The 15,514-nt window shown below is 39.3% G+C and overlaps 1 pseudogene; it reads right to left on the minus strand.

Moving 5' to 3' along the window:
- LOC131029557 (separase-like) overlaps window positions 1-11,895 on the minus strand; it is a 141,674-nt pseudogene extending 129,779 nt beyond the window's left edge.
- Window positions 11,896-15,514: the final 3,619 nt, after the last annotated feature.

Genomic DNA, 15,514 nt, shown 5'->3' on the forward strand with positions numbered 1-15,514 from the left:
AAGTCGAAATTAAGATCTAGGGTTTCATACATAAGAGCTCTCTTTCTTCATTTAAAGGCAACTAAGAACTAAGATCAATCTAATCTACGGAGTTTTCAGCAAAGCAAGCATAAGGAGCATTCTATGTAGTGAAAGAGAAGCCTATGTGGAGTCTTCAATAACATTTCATCAAGCATTCATAATCAATTAGGAGCCTTGAAGATATTGAAGATTAATAGGAGATCTAGTGGCAATATCTCTCCCTTGGGGATTGGTATCATTTCATGTTATTTTCATGTCTTTGTATGAGCTTCTTTACATCAATTTGCACATTTACCTTCATACTTTAGATCATTTAGCATATTTGGTTTGAAGCATTGTTATTTACATTCACATTTACATTTAGGGTTTACTCTCATGCGTAGGGTAGCTCTAGTTTTTTATCATTTAGGATCTTGCATACACACAAGGTTCTAGCACACACATTTTCAGTACATTATCGGCTATTTGTGGAAGTGGAAATCACCAACACATGGGTTTGACTAAGGCAAAACCCTATATAGCCACCCAAACCTTCCCTTTTTAGTTGCAGGTGCAGAAATAGGCATCAAAACCACTCAAAAGTCTCAAAAGTGCAGAAATATGTCAAGGACAGGGGCGTGGCACCCTGGTCCTACCCAAGACAGGGGCGTGGTGCCCTGGTCCCTCCATTTTGTAGTCAAATTTGACAGGTTGTAGACTCAGGACCTCCAGTTTGCAGTGTCCCAATTGCAGCCTCTTGTCTGCAGAAACAAGACAGTGGCGTGGCACCCTGGTCCAGGTCAATTTTGTTCAATTTGCAGCATCAGGTACACATCCAGAATCCTCCCCCTTTCATGCTTTCAGTATCTCAATTTCAGATCTGCAAGTTTGTGCAATTCCGAGTTCATTTATGCTTCATTCTTTATCCCCTAGTCTAGTTGATCATTCAAACCCTAGTTTTTCTCATCATTTGCAACAAGAGGAATAGAAACCCCCAGAGGTAATCCTTGGCTCTCTCTTTCTCACAAGAAGTAGCCAAAGTGATCTATCTCCCTAGGCTCTTTCGTATTCCCAATGTGTTGGCAAAAGTGAGATTAGGTCCTAGTCACCCGATCTCACTTTTCCCGCCACCACAATGACATAATAAGATATTATTGTAATTTCGAACTATCAATTGGCATTTGGCATTGATCAATGATGAAGTAGCATACTATTAAATGTGTTTAGTTTTATAATTTTGTATATGCATATAAAATATATATATATAAACATATTTATATACACGTATATATGTATATACATACATATGTATATTTATACATGTACATGTACATATATGTATGTATACATGTACATGTACATATATGTATGTATACATGTACATGTACATATATGTCTATATATATACATGTACAAGTACATATATGTATGTAGATATGTATATACACGGACAAACCCGACCCACAAACCCAAAGGGCAAAAAAAATTTTTGCCCAAACCCATGAACCTAGTTCGCATCCCTAAACCCGAGCCAAAGCCCAAACCGATAACATAGCCAAAAACTCAAAACATTTTGCCTTTCGTTAAAGTGAATGACCTCTTCCCCTATGTGAAAATCCAAAATGGCACACCTTTGCTTTTGTTCAATATGCATGAACTAACACAAAAAAGACATACAAATTGTAAATAGCAAGTACATATTATTTAGGTTAGGGTTTCGGTGTTTGGGGCCTCAAGGAAACTTCACCTTTGAAATTGAAGAGCGTTCCTACCTGTTGTGACCTTTTTCACACATCGCCCCATTGCAAATGGGGACCCTCTGATTTTCCTGCTTTCTAAGGGTTTTGTTAGTGTCCTGTGACCTTTTGCTGCAGTTTCACCAAGCCTTGTCCAGTTCAAAGCATTCCAGGCCCTGACGATTGAAAGTTAGTTTTTGCAAGTTATGTGATTCCGGAGTGTGAACACCACCAGAGTGCTTAGAAAGGCCAAAGGACAAAGATCGCAATCAATTTGGACAAATTTGGACAACTTTCTATTTTTAGAAAGTTTGCTTTTTTCCTTTTTTTTAGGAAGTTTTGTTTTTGGCGTTTTCAGCCCAATCCACGATATGGCTATTTTTGGAAAGGTTTCCCTATTTTTTAGGGATGTCTGCTTTTTGCTTTTTTGGGATGCAAACCTAGGGTTTACACTTGCACCACTGACCAACTTCGACCGAAACTCAAAAATTCCAAATTTTGACCTAAAAAAGCTAAATCCCTAGATTTTAGGCTTTTTGCTTTTTCGGGATGCAAACCTAGGGTTTACACTTGCACCACTGACCAGCTTCGATCGGAACTCGAAAATTCCAAATTTTGACCTAAAAAAGCTAAATCCCTAGATTTTAGGCTTTTTGCTTTTTCGGGATGCAAACCTAGGGTTTACACTTGCACCACTGACCAGCTTCGACCGGAACTCGAAAATTCCAAGTTTTGACCTAAAAAAGCTAAATCCCTAGATTTTAGGCTTTTTGCTTTTTCGGGATGCAAACCTAGGGTTTACACTTGCACCACTGACCATCTTCGACCGGAACTCGAAAATTCCAAGTTTTGACCTAAAAAAGCTAAACCCTAGATTTTAGGCTTTTTGCTGCTTCAGATGATCCACCTAGGCATGGATTTCAAATTTCAAGTTAATCCAGTTAAATTAGATTAAACTGTGAAATTTTGAAATTTCTCTGAAAATTATTCTAAGTCTGGCTAACAAGGGTTTTGAAGTATTTTTTTTGCAAGTTCAAACCCCACCACGATGCAAGAGAGGCCATGAAGGAGCCTTGCCTGAAGTCCGCCATGCCTTAGGAGGCTGTGTGGGTGCTCACCCTGAAGTCCGCCATGTTTGGGGAGGTCACATGGGAGCACACTCTAAAGTCCGCCAAGGGTTGAAGGGCTCATGAAGGAGCTCTCATCAAAGTCCGCCATGAGTTTGAAGGAGGCCATGTTGGAGCAAAGGCCAAAGTCTGCCCAAGGTGGAGCACTCACCAAAGTCCGCCAGGGGCTAAAGGGGTCATGTGGGAGCTAAGCCTAAAGTCCGCCCCAATGCCTTAGCCAAATTCTCACCTTGATGGAGGTCTTGATGGTGCTAAGCCTAAAGTCTGCCCCAATGCCTTAGCCAAATAACATCAATAATGGAGGCCATGAAGGTGCCTTGGCCAAAGTCCGCCATGCATTTGGAGGCCATGTGGGAGCACTCTCCAAAGTCCGCCCAAGGTTGGGAGGCTAAGGAGGAGGAGTGATCAAAGTCCACCCAAGCATGTGGGAGCACTCTCCAAAGTCCGCCCAAGGTTGGGAGGCTAAGGAGGAGGAGTGATCAAAGTCCGCCCAAGCATGTGGGAGCACTCTCCAAAGTCTGCCCAATGAGGAGAAGCGCTAGAAGTCCGCCCAAGATGGAGAAGACACCAAAGTGCGCCATAGTCATGTGGAAACCTTGCTAGAAGTCCGCCCAAGATGCTAAGTCATGGAAGAAGAGCCTTGCTAGAAGTCCGCTCTAGGGGATGTTGCTTGAAGTCCGCCCTAGGAGGTGTCTCTAAACTCCACCCATGGAGATATTGCTTGAAGTCCGCCATGGTTTGGAAGAGGCCATGATAACCAACACACCAAAGTCCGCCTAGGCCATGAAGGAAACTTGCTTGAAGTCCGCCCTATGCCTTAGCCTTCAAAGTTCGCCTTGATGGAGTCCTTCCTAAAGTCCGCCCAAGATGAAAACAACCCATTAAAGGTCTGCTTACACATGGAAGGTCAAACAAAGTCAACATGATGTCACAAAATCCACAGAGATTTCAAAATTAAATCCAAAATGAAGAAAATATCTAGGGATTATTGAATATCTTCAAAATAAATCCAAAGTGGAAAGTTTTTTTTGAGGAAAAGAATATTGAAAGATTATTGAGACATTAAATCAAAATGGAAAGTTTTTTTTTTTGAAAGGGAATATTGGAGAATCGATAAATATCTTCAAACTTAAATCAAATTGGAATGTTTTTTTGAGATATTGTCTTAAAACTGGGAAACATGAAGTTAAAATTAGAAGTATGGGTTGGATGATTTTAAGGGTTTCTACTTGAAGATTTAACCTTGTCTACAAATACTTCATTATTACACCAAGAAGTTCAAAGTTACTAAGGCGAGCTTAGTAAAGTATGTCAGTTTGAAGATCATTAGGAGAAAATTCTAGATATTGTTGGAAGTTGGATAATTTTTTTTTTTTGGCAAAAGGTTTACAGATTTCTGGAGAAACGCAACTAGTACGAGGAAGAATCATCCAAACTTTTCTGAATTTTCTGAATATTTCGGAGAAAATTCTAGCCTTACTTCTATCCAAGTCAGAGGTGAAATTAAAATTGTGAATTTTCTGAATATTTTCCAGAATTTAATAAATGATTTTTTCGAAAATTTTGGAGGAAGAAAATCATTTTTTTTGGCTAAGTATGAAATTTTTTGAAAGTTTTGACACTTGGTGGTAACCACAACCAACCTTAAGACTGAGGGTTTTAAGGTGAAAATTCGATTTTTATGGCTAAGTATGAGAATAAAAAAGGGAAAATTTTCCAACACTTAGCCATTTCGCAGCCCCGTTATTTTCAAAACTTTGCAAATCCTTTTCTAACTTTAAAATTTCCATTGTTTGCCTGCAGGCCTTATACATTATGAAATTCCAGGTAGACAAAGATGCTCCTCCAGAGTCGAGGATGACTTCAAAGTGGAAGAACATCAGCGACACCAACCTCGGACACATCAATCTAAGGGAGTTTAAGAAGCGAATGTTTGGTCTGGACAACCTTGTGCCTACCACCATTGCGCGGAAAATGATGAAGAGTGGTATCGTGCACATTGTTGGCTTCCTCCCCACCATGCAGTGCAATGAACTAGTAGTCGAATGTGCCAAACACTACAACCCCATCAGTAAGGATATTGTTGCACCTGATGGAAGAGTGTTGGCGAATGTCAGCGATGAGGCCATCAGAGAGGCCTTCAGGATCCCCGAGTACCACAACACAATATATATGACGAAGGACGAAGCTGACAGTCTGTACCACGACCACCTAGAAGAATATGATGCCATAGTTAACCACTCCTGGCTAGACAAGCCGAGGAAGGGCGCCTCCAAACTCCAGAGAAAGAGCCTAGTACGAGCATACTTCAAGGAGGACATTGGGGACATGATTGTCCTGCTCAATAGGATAATAGGGAACCCTCAGGGAGCTCCATTCGAACCCTGGATGTATTATTTCATTAATGAAATAATCAATGGAGTAAAAATGATAGACTGGGCCCGGATGATCAGCGACAACCTAGACAGCCAGCTAAGGAACCTGGAGACGAATAGGACTTTCTTCATGAGTTCTTACTTGTTTTATTCCTTGGCCAGGACCTACAGGTACAGAGGTCTCACTTGCAAAGGAGAAGTTGGGAACAAGGAGAACCAGTTTCCAGTGTACGATTGCTATCCCCAGCTCCACATGGAGGAGAAATTCCATTTTAAAAGGGTGAATGATACCTTCCTGATGCACATCACCCGGACACTTCAAGGTGGCTTGCACCAGAGGCTCTCTCAAGAGTCTATGGACTTCATTGGTCAGTTCGGGTGTTGGTACATACAATATCCAAAATTCACTTACCTCTGAATTCAAGGATTCTCTGGGCCTCCATACAAGCTTCCAGTTTACCCTACCAACCGAGTGGTGTTGCTCGAGGTTGTAAGACAATTGAAGGAGTATATAGTGATTCAAAGGGATAAGCAGAAGAAGGCAGGGACGTCCTCACTTACAATTGGTAATGGCCTGGAAACATGTCCATCATCACAGGCTGCAGCCACCGCTGAGAAAGAACTAGCCTGGTATCCCTTCTATCAATACAAGGCAAGAAAAGATTTCGATCCATTCCATAGGATAAAGAAGATCAAAGGGACAACGTTTGAGCACAGACTGGATCTAGAAGACTACTGGGCTAATGCAGCCGATAGTTTCGAGATCCGGAAGAGGTTCTGGTCAAGAATTCCTTTAAGTATGGTGAGAGCAACGGAAGTATTCAGAGTTGCTGATCAGGTAGAAGAAAGCCTAGAACTTCAGCAGCCGGGCTTCGAAAAGATGAAGAATGAATCCTTGGTCTTAATAGATTGGACAGAGGGAGAGAAATCGGATCTAGCAGACATCTGAGGTCGGTGGTTGAGTACTCAAGGTGGTGGGCGTCTAAAAAGACAAAACAGTTGAAGGCCAAAGGTATGACTTTGACTTATGAATTAATGGGAGTAGATGATACTCTGTCCGTCGACCTTTGTACCTCCGCCGGTGATGCTCGAAATCTAGAAAGTGTTGGGTCTCGAAAGAGGAAGGAGTTGGGTGGAAGCTCCACAAAGGTCGCAGGGAAAAGGGCTGTGGGTGAGAGAAGAGAATCCAGCGAAAGTCACTCCATCCCAAGTGTTGCTTCCATTGCCCCTGATCAAAGTGCAATTGGGGAGCAAGAGATGAACATCTGTGTGATTGATGATGAAGTAAGAGTGCTTTCCCAGCCAGTTGAGGAAGTGGTGGAAAAGGTCTTCCAAAGTCCAGACAGGGGGCAAATTGAAGCGCCTACAATCTTCTTGGATGGCATACCAACGAACCCAAGAGAGGCAGATGATGAGTTTGATCGGAACACTATAGAACAATCAACCATTCCGGATTGGCTGAGAGCACGGATAAAGGCCAAGGTTCCCAAGGAGGCCCACTCAACCGAGGAGGTCACCGCAGCATTCCTGGAGAAAGTGAATGAACCCGCTATAGCAAAATCACCCAAACCAGCTAGGAAGTTTTCCCTGATTCAGAGAGACAGTGTCGAATTCAAGACAGTCCAGATAGCGGTGCCCAAAGAAGGGAAGACTAGGGACAATGTCACCGCAGATGATTACAAGGTTACCACCATAGAGATGGGTAAACCTACCCAGGACCAAGAGATCCAATATTTTGATGACTCCTGCAACGTTCTAAAGACGAGGTTGGCTCATGAGAAGGAAAAGAGGAAGAAAGTGGAAGAAGAGAACCAACAGTGGAAGAAGTATGTTCTCCATCTTACCAGCCCGCTCAACCATGAAGTCTCGGCCACTCCACCACAGCCTCTTCAGCAAGGATCAATGAAGGACTATGATGATATGAAGGGCTCGTACACTCAAGAAAAGGAATGGATTTCAGACGCTTCGGTGCGTGCTGACACCCTGGTGGAAAACTTAGTATCAGCACATGAGGCAACTTCTTTGTTGATTGATCGTATCCAGGATCTAGCATCCAATTGGGAAGAAGTGGATGAAATTCAGAATGAAATACTCCCTCACCTGAAGGTTATCCGAGGCATGTCAAAGAGGAGCTTAGTGGATGCAAGCATCATACAGACAAGAGACAGGTACGACTTCGGCACATGGTACTATACTCTGGTCACTCGGATTGAGGTTCTGAAGAAATCCAAGACCAAGTGTTTTGAGACAGAGGCAAGTGTTAGAGAGATCCTGGGCAAGGTATTCTGTGTGGCGTCGGACATCTGGAAGAAGGAAAGCCTAAGGGAGAAGCATTTACAAGCAGAGAACCTGAGAGCCAGGATTCAGGCAAGCTTCTTCCGAGATTCAGGGATGATTGACAAAGGCGATCTTTCAAAGATTGCAAACTTCCTCTCCATCGATGACAACTTCCTCACCCAAGCAGTGGAGTGGGAAGGCATCCTTGCCACATGCGCCGATGATGTGGACCTCATCGACTTCCAGATTGGCGGTTTGCCAAGTGTCACCATGGAGGAGGTCAAGCTCATTGTGTCCAGATACGTTGAATCTCTGAAAGAGGAAAGTGGCCACTCACCTCAGTGAAATTAGCAGCTGCACCACTTGTCACTCTTTCATTTGTTTGAACTGATAGTATTTCGGGAAACCCTAATTAGGGTTTAGGACTTTCAATCTTGGCCCTTGATCACTGTTTGATCTCGGCCATTCATTTATTATTGAGAAACTATATAAGGTTGCCTCCTCTCATTTGAAAAGTGTGAGGTTTTTGATGTATTGTTGCTTAAGGTCATTTCCAGATAATATATTGCATGTGCGCTGCTTTGTAATCTCTATTATTTGAATGATTTGCATGGTTTCAATTGCCTCAACACTTAGTTAGAATTAACTTAGATTTGCTTTCATTGTTGTTAATTTGAATGAAGGATTTGATAAGTGTCAATTGATAGTGTATCTCCGCTCATACTTTTGGTGTATGGATGATTTTCATCTCACCGTGCAAAGTTAGTCTGAGCCCATCCCCTGTGCATCCCAACATCTCGATCATAAGCACAACCCATTGAAGATTGCACCGGCCTTGTGTAGTTGTCCCTAGTGTGGCGAAGCAAGGTTTGGTTTCTCGAGAGCACCCAGTTGATGCCGTCTCTAGAATTCGTAGGATTAGATTGGCCTTCCTAAACCCTATCTCTTTTTCCCTTTCTTTTGAAAGTCTAAATCCCAGAAAATTCCCAAAAAAAGAAGAGCCTAAAATTGCTAAATCCATCTAAGTCCAGCAGTTCAAGATACTCGTCAAACGTAAGTCCCCCTTGAAATTTCAGCATACACTACTCAAGAAGCTATTCCACTAAAGTCACTTGTTCGCACATATAGACCTTGGAATCAGTAGTGATTTTTCAGGAGAGGATAGAATGCCTTCGGGTATCCTATCCTAATGTTTGGTAGATGATAAAACAGACACCAACACTACTACACATTTGTTTCATTTTGTGTTGCATTAGAAGGTACAAAATAAAACACAAACAAAAATACAACCAGAAAACAAGCTTCAAGAGTGATGATGTGTGAAAGGATTGCTTTGATGGTACATGACAAAATTGAAGGTGACAACCAACAACATAATTATAAGCCTTGGGAAAAATATTGAATCATAACAACAACAAAGAGGCATGTGTTCACCTGATGCACTAAGGAAAGATCCAATACAAGACTTTAAAAGTTAAAAACTGTCAAACACAAAATGGAAAGGTGCCTAGTATAGAGATGTTATATAGAATATCCATTACTGTTACAAGAATGTTAAAGATGGTGAAGAAAATTCCACGTGACCCACAAAACAATCACAAGTGTTGGTGATGAATCTCCCTCCATGTAATTATCATCTTCATAGTAAATTCAGTTGAACCTTCGAATTGTGCAACTGCATGCAATAATTAAACAAGATGTATTTTGCATGATCAATTACAAGGCATTGTGCATGGGCTTGGCCTTGTACTACGAACAACTAGATACAACTAGATTCTTGGTCCAGACTATTTATTCCATAAAGAAGAGTATATAGAACAAGCTTTTGATAGTTATATGTTATCTGCCTTAGTAGGTGGATCTTGTCTTGTGTCTAGTTCATGACAAAATCTTGAAGTAGTGAATTAGCAAGTATCACAAATGTTGACTGAGTTTGACTGATCCATTTTTTGGATAATGTATTAAGCCACAAACCGCCTTATCTGAACCCCAAACCTCAACCAGCAACTTTCTATTTGGGCATAGCCTAGAGTTCTCATATTTTACAACTACTTACAACTAAAATCAATTTTAGATCAAACTAATGCAGAATATATTAAGCAGTTTTAAACAGGTCTTGAGGTGATATCAAAATACACATGCTACCACCACCTTTGCATTGTACAACTTCTTTTCAAGTTGGACACTAAGATATCCCTTCCCTATTTCAATGATACAAATTACTATAGATAGGGAAAAGTTGGATTCTTGAATTTTCAGCTTGGTTAAGATGTAGTCGAACAATAATGAGTCATCAAAGATAGCAGTAGTCAAAGATAATATCAGCAATCATGCCCTCACCAAGTGGCAGTGTCATGTCAAACTTTTGCCTACAATAAAGCAGCTACAATCTCATGTTTTATATTGGGGATGAGCTCCCCTGTTTGTGACCTATCGATCCATAGCTCCGGGTCAAAAACATTTACCCCTTTAAAAAAAAGAGCATTTATGGTTACTCCCTAGTGTAAGACAACTCAAAAATCTACTAAAACTGTTGTTTGTTTACTACACATCAAAAACTTCTAAAATTAAGGTTTCCCTGTTCAAAGACATACAGCGGGAAAAAAAATAGTATTTATTCAAAGCAATTATCACTTAAGAATATTCCTGGACATGCAATCCTAGAAACAGAATGCAATAATAAAAAATCTTAGCTTCATATGTACATCCAAACACAAAACATCTACAAAACAGAGAGAAAAGAAACTTGAAGCCTAAGTTCAGAAACAAGTTAAAATCTAATGACCTTGCATGGAAATTGATTGTACATAATACTCATGCATAACAAATAGATTGCTAGGTTCAATGAATGCAATGATACCTGTAGACCCTTGAAAATAGTGCTCAAAGAGTGATCGGACCCTCCAAAGACAAGTTGGTGACAAATTCCACTAGTTACCTGCATTCTCCCATTAACAAAACCATAATAAATAACATCCACAAAACCTCATCAAATAAACCATAAATGCTTTGAAAGACAAATCAAATGTCTTATCAACATAATTAAACCCACCTTTAGAAACTGATCCTTCACTGAAAAACAAGAACAATTGTCAAGTGCTAGCAAAACAAATGTCCTTGTCAACTTGGGATCAAAATAAATAGGTTCAGTTGCCATAAATAGAACGCATTTATATAATCCTTTATGTAGCATGCTCCGATGTTTTTCAATAGTATTCTTTTCTGACACCCTAAAACCACAAACATTAAGTCAAAAAGAAAACACTAAACTTGGGCAATAGCAATCTCCATGACTTTTCAATAAAGTATCACCAATGACATGACTGGTTGAAATAACCTCTGCAAATTTCCAAAAGAGCTGCAACTAGTCTAGCCATAAAAACTCAAAGCACCGTTTTACCTCTGCCACGGCACAAGCTGATCAATGAGCACCAAAACCTTACGGTATTCATCAGCCTCCCTGAGCTTGCTTTCCCCAGTACAAATGATCAAATCCGGAACCAGCCCGAGCACCAACCTCACGAGCCCTGGATCGGCAGCCTCTGCCAGCTCGCCATACAAATTGACCCCGTCATTTTCATTTTCCTTCTCCTTCACCTTCACCGAGCCTTTCCCGGCAGAAGGCACAACATCTCTTTTCCCTTTCTCATCCTTACAAAATGTATTCACTTTCAAACTGTGGAGTGTAACCCAACATTCCTCCCTTGCTTCAGTAAACCGCTTCCAGGTCATTAAACGCTTCACCAACCAATGCCTACGGACTTCTATTTCATGGGGATTCCCTCCAAGACACGGCCGTAAGACAACAAGACAATCTAGAGCTAATCTTAGTGCTCTAAACAATTCATCCGCTTCTGAAATTGAAATTCGTTTGATTAATTTGTTGCAAGAAACCTTCAACAAACGACATAAAAACCGTACATAACGCTGTGCAAGCCCAGAAATTTGCAGCGTGGGCTTAAGTGTGCTTTCTTTGCCTTCAAACTCTAAGAGTCCATTAAGAGGCTCAAGGTAGCTTCTCAGCTCTCTGTAGAGGCCGCCCAAGTTGGAGCCTTCCACTTTGGAAATAATGGCATTTGCTTCCATTGAAAGTTTTGGTGATAGTCGCAGGTAATGTTGGGATCTGGTTTTGTATTGTGTTGGTCACGTCAAATTTATGTGGCAATTTCAAATCTTCCACATTTTTAAATGGTGTAGAAGATGAAAGATTGTGGTACTTCAAATTATTGTCTGGGTTATGGGAAGCGGCGGAAGCGGCCGAAGCGGCCATCACAATGCGCCATGATCCGATACCCCCATAACTGAAGTCTTCCATTGCTGGCAGATTTAACTGCTGTTCGATGTCCAGTTGACTCACGTTCAGCTTCCGTTCAGGGTAACTGCGATCTTTTGTTTAAAAATTTAAAAAGCAAGATGACTGCAGCATTTAACTTCTTTTTGTATGTTGTTTCCATTTTAATCATCTCTTTCTGGCGCCATCTACCACCCACTAGGGTTGGAATTTGACGGTCTCTACTTTTAGACCGTATATGACAAATAATACTAGACGAGGCTATTTATTTCAGAAATCGTATATATACAGTAAAAAATCATAATGGGTAATATATATTATATGGTATTGTAATCTATAATATTAATATATATTATTTTAGAAGGTTTATTATAAAAATATAAATTTATTTTGAATATTTTGAAATGGTAGTAGTGGGATAATTATTTTTATATGAATTTTTAGATTGTTTTTTCTTATAGAAATTTAGAAATTTTGTCAATTTAATTTTGTAATATTTTTTTATAAGATTGTCTTAAATATCAATTTAGAAACATCATCTCATAATTAAATGATAAGATATAATCATTTCTAAACTTTAAAATATTGTAATAAAAAAATTTAGAATAGTTTCTATTTTAATTATAAACAAGATTTTTAGGTGTGAATTTAGAAACTTACTTAGTAAATTTAAGATTTTTGAGTGTATTACAAATTTATCATTGTTTTTTAAATTTTTACATTCTTTTTATCTATATAAGATTTTAGGAATTATCTATATAAGATTTTTATTTTGTTTAGGGCAATTGAGAATTGTGAAGCTTAGTAGCTACGATTCTTGAACCTTAAAGAATTTATTTTAGTGTAGCTTTGATCTATGAAGCTTAATATAATTATTTTGTAAATGCATAAAATTAAATTTATTTCTCAATAATTTGGGGTTTTTATTTTTTTCAATCTATGAAGCTTAAGATAATTATTTTGTAAGTGCATAAAATTAAAAATTATTTTTATTTCTCGATAAATTGGGATTTTTATTTCTTTTAAAGAAACCACAATTAAATTTTTGTAACTTCAATCTATGAAGTTTTATTTTTTTATTTTTTTATTGTAGCTTCAATTTCAATAAGTGTAGCTTAAAAGTATGCATTTTACAAAATTCTTCCTTTTTGGTGCCCTTCTCTATCTTGCATAAAATTAAGTTCATGTTTTTTCAAAACATTGTAAGCCTCTAATATAATTATTTTATAAAATATTGTTTTATACATAATTAATATATTTTTTTTGTTTAGGTTCTTCAAAAATGTCTTCAAACAGAAAGAAACAAGCTACCATTGGAGAAATGTTTAGGTTGACCGAAGAGAAGGATTTTGGAACTTCTAGTAATTTAGTTTTAAATGAACAATATCAGAATAAACATTTGAAAGAAACTTATAAAGAAATTTTTGGGTCTTCTTCTGAGGATGATACAAATGAAATATTTCAATCTGGGGAAGGGGATAGCATTAATGATGTTATTGGGGAGGGATCAAATATTAGTCAAGGGAAGGCAAGAGTAAAAAGAAAATTTAGAATGGAATGCCTAGAAAAAATTGTGTGGATAAACTATTTTGAGCATGATGGTAAGATAGTAATGAAATGCATTATAATAGGTGATGAATAAAGGACTTGCCTCCATCACATAATAAATTGTGCTACACCATGAAAAAAAAATGAAGCGGATGCATCGAGAGAATTTGTCATCGCAATTTCCTCTGTGGAAATCTCTAGACCTTGTTCAACGGAGGTGGTTTTTCGAACGAACCAAATATGCGACTATGATCTGCAACCCGGGGAATAGGGCTCCCCTGCCTCAGGCTAATTTGAAATGGCAAGTGGTGAAACCTAGGATGTTTCGCATGGCAGCCATGAAAAAAAACCCGATGGCTGGAATTGGCGAGCAAGGTAAAATGAACATCTACTGCCATGGAGGCACTGCGTCGATCATCTCCAATAGGTTTAACCATTTGCAGAATCTTGAGGAAGGTTTCAAAAAACTTGCTCCCTGGGTTAGAACTCATTCTGATAATGTTGGAAGCAGAGGAAATAAGAATTATTGTAGGTCAGATGGTATTCAAACTAGACCTAGGGCTTTAGAGGGTAAGGGCAAGAAATTCACGATGCCTCCTAAACCCTCACAAGATGAGTTGGTCACAAAAATGAGCCCTAATTCAAAGTTGGCAAATATTTTAGAGATTAATGACAATCTGGTTAAGAGGATTCAACAATCTTGCAAGGCTTTTGGGGTTTTCGCTAGATGGCGAGGACTTGGAATTCCATCAGAGGCTATTGCAGACTAGTTCAAGTCCTCCTTCAAATGGATAGTAAGAATAGCTATCTTGACTAAGGGTTTTTTGTATATTGATTGTGGAAATTCAAGGCATAAGGAGGAATTCCTAACAGGTAAATCTCCAACTTTCAAAGGTTTTTATTTTATTTTTTTAGAATGGCAATCGGATTTTAACCCAAACAATCTGAAATCTTTTAAGGTAGATAGACTAGTTATGACCCCTAACCTACCAGTAGAATTAATGGACATAGAAATTATTAGGAAAATAGGTAATCACTTGGGCAAATTTGTAGAGATTAGCGATAAAAATAAGAAATATTTGAACTGTGTAATGATAATCAACATGGATATTAGTGTTAAATCTTTAAGGCCAATTGAAATTAGAACAGGGTAGTCATCTTTCCTAATCTACCCTGAATTTTATAAAGGGTTTATGGATTTAGACCCTACTCCTCAATCGATCTTAGAATTCCCCTCTTCTCAATCAATACCTAGAACGATTCCTAAAGTAAACATTAGTTTCAATATGGAGCAAGGAGGGTTTGTGATCAAGGAAGTCTCCTTGTCAACCAGACAACCTAAGGAGGTAGAAGAGGGGGAAATTATAGCAGACCATAGCAGGGATGATCGGTTGATCCCCTCTTCTCTTCACACCCTTAAGGAATTATCATTGGATAAGCAAGGCAGGACTGCTTATCCAAAGATACCCCTTGTCGAGAAGGGAGAACTTTCTCTGGCTTCTAAGGATGGGAAGGGTGGGGAGAAGGAAGCCCTTCCTCTTCCCTCTAATCAGGTCACTAGTTTGGAGGGTCGGAGAAACTCTAATGGCTCTCCCCATCCGAAGGAAAGCCCCATTAGAGTGGAAAGGATTGATCAAGAGGAGGATCAAGCCCGCAAAGAGGAAGAGGTTAATTGCATAATATACTATTTATGTGACTCAGTTACTGAGGAAATTATGGAGAAACTATTGGATGAAATAATAGACAAGGATGAGCTTGAACTTCAGAAAAATATGCTTAGAAAATAAATTTTGAGCTCCTCCCTCCCCCTTGCGGTCTTAGACATGGAGGAACTTTTTCTAGACTTAGACAACAAGGAAAACGAAACCTTGGGTATCGAACTCTAGGCAGATGACAAATCTGTTCCGGATTGTGCCAAGCTCTGCAAAAAGAGAGGTAGGAAATCCTTATCGAAGCTAAGAGCTAATGATGGTACTACGGAAGGTCAGGTTAAACTCACAGACATGTTTCATGTAGGGAAGGGGAAGTTCCTTCCCAAGGCATCATGAAAGTAGTCTCATGGAATGTTAGGGGCTTAAATGCCCCTAACAAACAAAGGATAGTCAAGCAATGCCTATCCTCTCACAGTCCAGAATTAGCTCTGTTACAGGAGACCAAATT

This window comes from Cryptomeria japonica, chromosome 3 (genome assembly GCF_030272615.1).
Source record: "Cryptomeria japonica chromosome 3, Sugi_1.0, whole genome shotgun sequence".
NCBI classification, from domain to species: Eukaryota; Viridiplantae; Streptophyta; class Pinopsida; order Cupressales; family Cupressaceae; genus Cryptomeria; species Cryptomeria japonica.